This window comes from Aythya marila (genome assembly GCF_965140915.1).
Source record: "Aythya marila genome assembly, chromosome: 5".
In the NCBI taxonomy this organism is placed as follows: Eukaryota; Metazoa; Chordata; class Aves; order Anseriformes; family Anatidae; genus Aythya; species Aythya marila.
Genome location: NC_139046.1, coordinates 10,546,630 through 10,553,513, shown reverse-complemented (window position 1 = coordinate 10,553,513; position 6,884 = coordinate 10,546,630).

The window sequence follows — 6,884 nt, the reverse complement described above, 5'->3', positions numbered from 1 at the left end:
TCGTATCATTAAGTCCTGAGCTGTTAAAGGTTCTGATCCATAATCCTCAGAAAAGATTCCTGTACAGAGGATGTCATTTAAGCCCAGGAGCTCAAATTTAAAACATATTTTTAAAAGCCTCAGCACTACTGTAAGAAAGACAATACACGAACAGGTAAGATGAAATGCTATCCTTACCATGCTGCTTGCTAGACAGTTGCAAACAGGTGGTTGGGTTTTTGTTCATTTGTTTGTTTGTTTTTATTTTTCCTTTCCATTACTACAAAAATAGCATCAAGAATGTCAGGATCTTTATTAGCTGAGGACAGAGTCTTGTATTAGCCATTACAAGCTGTACTTACTCAAAGCCATACAGTATTCAAGAATGATTTGGGGCAGTATGAATTTAAGGGTTAATTTTTCTACAGAGCATCTAGATTAATGAGAATATGTGCAGTCATCTTTCTGGGTTTAATGCCTGCAGTTCCTTCCAAGACTTTCTACATTTTCACGACAGTAAAATTCCACTGGTTTCCTACTTGGAAACCAAGTAAATATTATGGTGTTCTGTCTCTTTTACCCAGTGCTTAATTTCAGCAGCATGTTATCGCCGAGTCATTAGATTCATTAGTAACATTAGGAAGGAGGAAATAAATACCTTAGATTTAGAAGGATAAACAGAAATTCCAGTAGTGGTCATATGGTTGAGCTGCTGCCAGTAGGAAATATTGAGGTTGCGAAACACAGTGCTTTCCCTGATCGTGGAAAAGTCACAAACACAAAAGTTTTTATGTACATTCTGATTTAACCTTACTGTTTATTTGCATAAAGCTAAAATGTTTCCTTTGGAATATTATAGCTGCTATATATATCAATACCCGACCGAGTCCCTGTTAGTGCAGAACAGAAGCATTCCGAGCATGCTGAAACCCTTCAGCAATATTTTCCCATGGAAATTCCAACACATTGTGTTTGTGTTTCACTTCATCAGCATTTTCGAACAAGGCCAGCTCTAACAAAAATCATCGCCCTAGACTTCTCTCTGGAAGAAAATTGAATGTCAAAGTGCCAGTCCTGCAGGCATGATTCTTTGCAGTATACAAATACGGACTACAGCACAATTGCAGATCGTGCCATAAACTGGGGCAACATGATCTATGGGAATTGCTGCATTTTCCCAGAAATGTTCTTTCAAGGGAGTGAAACATGAGCCTGTGGAAAGCGGGGAGCTCCTGGGCAGAGATGGATAGATTTACTGAGGTTAGGATGATCTCTCAGTCCATAGCCCACTGGATCCACTGGGTCAAAGCTAGGGCAGCCACCCTCCAGGACAAGAGTGCTCTTGGTGCACCCCAGCTGAGCAATGCAACACCAACAACCCAGACAGCTCAGCTGCTCTACCTTTACCTGCTTCACCACCCAGGGGTGATGTGTGTTTAGGCAAAGACACCAGTTTCCTAATGGAACAGGCAGCAATGAGCACCCTACAAAGGCACAGCACGTTGGGGATGGCCCTTCTGACTGCGGGTGCTGAGTCTCATCCATCCTGCTGCAGCAGGAGCAGCAATATTTATCTGCTCTGGGTACAACCCTTGTTGTTGCCTTGCCTGCAACTCCTTTCCAAAGGCGAGGGTTGAAGAATGGTCTCACCAAGCAGGAATGCACTGCCCTGGGAGAGTAGATGCTGCCAAGAGGCCACCAGCAGCTTGCTTTTCTGTAGCTGTGTGCAGCACAGAAATCTCCCCTCCGTTTCTAATGCTATTTTGCTGCTCAGGCTAAAGTTCTGCAGCTAAAAGATGAGGATTTGAAGCCTGAACCTTTGGGAATATCCTCTGCTGCAGTGCTCACACAAGTGGCTTTATGCCTAGGCAAGCAAAGCCCCCAGGAAGGCTATACCTTTACCACAGAGGAGCTGACACACGTCAAGATAACACCAGAACAAAGGCCTTTCACCAAGAGTTAACACAACGCAGAGGAATTGTCTGCTGTCCAAAGCCATTGTTTTGACAGGGGAATTAGGGCAATCTACCTTCCACCTGCCCCTTCCCTCTACATTTCATGAGCTCCACACCCAAGGGGAGTCCTTCAAAGCAGAAAGCAAGGTAGCAGGAACCACAAGGACACAGCACCGCAACAAGCACAGTTCTGCTTCTGAACAATCTCCTTTGTTAGGCGTACCAAGTGACCTTCTTCTTCCTCAAAATGCACTACCTGGAAGCCCAGCAGCCCCACTCCTTGTTCCTGGTGTTTCAATGCCTGTTTATCTACAGTGTGACGTTCTCTGTGGGGTCATTCTTCTTTCTGCCCTTACCCTTGCCATGCTCACTGTTGAAGAAGGGGAATTTGTCTTCTGGGAACATCCCCAGCACCCAGGAGTTTCCCCTGTTGCCTGGAGGTCGTGGAAAAGCCCACACCCTCCCCACATCACTGACACTGCCTGTCTTGTAAAATCTGTAACTTCTTTGTCTTTGAGAGCTTCCACTAAACAAGTCAATATCTCAGATACTTTTTATATTGATTCTCGCTTGACTTAACTCCTTATCTTTCTACTTCCCATTTCTTTTGCCTACAAAGAAAAATCCTCCTCATAATACGTGGGTTGTGCGCCTGACTTGAACAATGGGTGTTTGGTCTGGATGCTAATTGGATGAAGTCAGACCATTAGCACTTCAAACAAAATTACTGTGCAATGACACTAATATTCCAGTTCCAGCAGTGTAATGATGCTCCTGCTTGCTTTGTAGGGATTCTTCAGGAACACAGCGAGCATATACAATGGAAACTCTGTGCTCAGGAGCATCTGTTATATAAAGTACACTCAAGTCCTAACAGGAGAGCTGGATCTGCAGTATCTGCAAAGAGAGAGAAGGAATGAGCAAAAGAAATATCTTTTTTATTTCCATCTTTTTTTTTCTAGAACATGCTGGTACTCTCCACCATTCTGAAGCAAAGGCATTAAAGTTGGCAGAAAAGAATATTAATTGCAGTAATAAAACACACAGAGTGTGGCACAGAAACATGGTGGTTCCCTAGGATATAAATTCACACAAAAGCACTTTCTGAAGCCATGCTGTATCCTGACAGTGTGTTCCCCCACCCACACACACCATCTTTGATTTCATCAGCAATCACAGAACAGCCAGCCGGTGGTATAATCAAGGTAAGTTTTTTTTGGAGAGAGAGAGAATCAAGCAAATAAACAAGAATCTCCCCCTCTAGTCTGACATTGCAGCTGGCATTGCCACCATGGTCTTATGCAAGAGCCAGCTTTGTTAATTGTGCAAAATTAGCGGTTAATCATTCCATGGAAAGCACACACTTATTATTATTTCCTAAGGATATCCTTATTTCCTAAAGAAATGACATTATGCAGCCACAGGTTGCGTGCTTCTCTGTGTTAGTCTGATCCCTTGCTCAAACATACTTGTGTGGGTACGTCATTGTTAACAAAGCTGACAGAGGGTGGCTGGCACGAATACATCCTTACACACTTCATGCAAATGCATTGCTGAGGGGAGAAGAGAGGCTCTCACTGCTCCTGCTAAGGAGCAAAACGCAGCAGGAACTCAGCCTTTACTAGACATCAGAGACTCTACCCAGGCAGCTCCATCTTAAGCACACAGACTCGGTTTCCTTGCCGTGCTTTCCCAAATTCCCTGTTTACTCTCTGCCTAACTTGTAGGCGTGCTAGAGCAAACAAAGCAACACAAATATTTAACACAAGCAACCTTTCCCAGAGCAGCAGACACGATGGAGCTGCTTCCCTGCAGTGCCCCCTCCCTGCGGGCTGGACCCCGTCTCCTCCAGAAGGTTTGCATTACCCCAAGCAGGCACAAGAGCTGCAGCCAGTTTGGAGCTGCTGCTGCTGCCCGGCTGGCCAAGGGGCAGTGCTGGGTAGCCACGGTCAGAGGAAAAGGGAAATGGCAAACTTTATTCATTTCTCTTACTGAGAGCATTCACTTGACTATCTCTTCCCGGCTCAGCCACCGATTTTCATCACCTTTTTCAGAAGTCAATCTAAGGCTTCTCCCCAGCTCCGAATCTGCCTGAAATTGGATGAATTCAATTTATCAGGAGGGAACAGACAGATGGACCGACAGGCAAACAGGCCAGCAGCATGGTCCCAGTAGTTTCGTGCTCTTATAAAATAACACTGAACTCCTGAGAATAAATTCAATCCAGAGAATTGAAAACTGCCCCTTCCCTTGCCCTGAGTGCTGAAACATAACAAGTTTGGACTTGATGTACAATTTGCACTGCCTGTATTTTCCTCATTATTGAGAGGACCTGGTTCCAAACTGACCTCAATTTTCACTTAATTAGTAACCTAGTTTGCTGTTCCTTTGAAACATTTTTAGCTAATTCCTGGGGACTTTGCCTCATTCTGCTTTGGTTTGTTTAGGTGTGTTTTTTGTTGTTGTTGTTTGTTTGTTTGTTTGTTTTGTTTGTTTTTTTGGGGTGGGGTTGTTTGTGGGGTTGTTTTTTGTTTTTTTTTCCAGAATCAAACAGGCATGGTTTTAAGGAAGATGTTTCCCCTTTTGACAGTAATAATAATAGTAAATAAGTAAATAAATAAATCGTGCAATCCCCAAAATTTTAAAGATCACTGTAGAACACCTAGTAATAGGGATGTTCAAACTAACCCTAACAATTCCTGCATTGCAAATACCCTGTCCACATAGCAAGAGAATAAAGCAATACTTCCAGGAGCAGTAGTTTAGTCTTCAGTAAAGAAACTGGTACCAGCTGTGAAATCCCATACCCTGATTTATCCCTACAGACCTCCAGCAAGGACTGAAGATACTGCAGTGATTGCAGCTTCCTTCTGCTTCCCTTCAGTGGAAGAGGGAGAAAGATTTACCCACAGAAGAATACAGAGCATACAACACACGCTAGGTAAAAAAAAAAAAAAAAAAAAAAAAAGTTTATTCAGACCACAAAAATGAGTGGCTAGGTTCAACCAAATGCTGGGATAATAAAATATTCAAAGCAAACCTTTTAAGTTTCATACACTGAGATAGACCTCGAGGGCCTGTTCGGAGTTAGGCTATATTTAGCTGTGGGGAGGTGCAGAAATAGCAGACGCAAGGAGGAGCACAGGGTGGTTTCCATGCTCCCTCACACCTCTGTACAGAGGCCAGTGGCTGGTTTTGCATTACTGGTGTGGGAGGACGGAGGGCTGCAGCCCTTAGAGTGGCACAAGCACCTGCAGGGGACATGGGGAGAGGAGAGGGCCAGCAGCCCTGGGTCAGAGAGGGGCCAGAGCCAGTGTCATGCTGAAGGGCAGAAACACACCTCAGCCTGTGCAGGTCTGCAGGTTTAGGGCATGTGGTGGCTTAAAGACCCGTGAATAAAAGCCTCCTCCTCGACTTTGGGTTTTCTTGTCTCCCTTGATGCACAGACCCCTCTGGGCAGCCCGATTCGGTAAAAGCCCTGTGCTGCTTGCTGCAGCGTTGGCTGAGCACAATGTCATTTCTGTAAAGTTTTGAGGGCTTGTGTCCAGTACAGGGCTATTTCCCAAGCTCTATAGATGATAATTATCAGGAAAAGCAACAGGAAAAACATCAGGACCATAATGTGAGGCAGACTGATGCAGTCTCTGTTTCCCCATAGTCCTGCGGTAAGCAGAGACAAGATACTGTCTGACCTTGTCCTCCTACCATACATACCTCTATATAAACAATATATACAGTACATACTACATGTCAAATTGCAAATTATAAATGCTTTGCAGGAGAAACCAAGGAGAGGTTTGAAGGGCAGGCAAACTGGCCTCGCTGCCTAAGACAGCACCAGGACAACATGAAGGAATAATACCCACGGGTGTCAGCTCACCCCTTATCTCCTAATATTCAGAGTCCAACCTTGTTATTTCAGTACTTGCAAAGCCCAGGTCCTGAATGGTCTTGTAACAGTAGTTTAGGAAAATACTTCTGCGACAGAAGTAACTGCAGGGCTGTCAGTCTGATCACATCCCCAGAAAACCAGCTACCCAATTTGGTTTCTAATCCCAGCCTCAGAAAGGTGCCATCCTAAGAGCCAGCCAAAGAGTTATCCAAGGAATGCTCCAGGGGCAGGTCTGAGAGAGAAAAACTACAACATAAATGCTACTTGGAAAGAGCTTTTCTAAAAAATAAATTATGGATATTGTTTGCTAGCATGATAAAGAATGCATCATCTCAGCCACCATCATGTCTCTTTTCAAGACGTTCCATGATTTTATCCAGAGGTGTTTCTCTTTTTAGAAGCTTGTGTTATGAATATTCCATCTCCATTTGGACAAAGACAAACCTAAAATGATTTTATTCAAATCTTTTATTTTGGCTTAGATTGACAGGCTTCCTCTGTGCATTTTTTTTCTCATAGATCCAAGCCAGTGGTGAATAATTTAGGTTCAATTTTGCAGGAAACTTCCTACGCATGGCTACACCCACAGCCCTATATGGAGCAGCATATGCAGAGATTTGGAACTGAAAATTCACTTTACACACTTCAAAATCATTTGCATGTTTTTCCTGCTGCCACAAGAGGCCAGTGATTCTATAATTTCTAGTCTCCAGTGTTTCACCAACACCGTACTGACATGGCTCCACAGGCACATATGTTAGACACCATCTGGAGGCTAAAAATCATAACTACAGACTGGTTTCCTGAACATCCTGAAACCTGTCAGATAGGAGCTGTGCACAGCTTAATAGTAACTTAAGATCAAGACTCAACCATCTCTTCACTCATCGTTTGTGAATGCACCATTCACGAGGTATCTCTGGCTACAGAAGCAGGGAGGAACAGCCCACACACCCGCAGTAATGGCAGAATGTGGAAATCTCCATCTTGCCACAGATGTCGTATTTTCACATTTTCAGAAACGCTCAGCATCCAGCATTTCCCACTGTCACTTACAG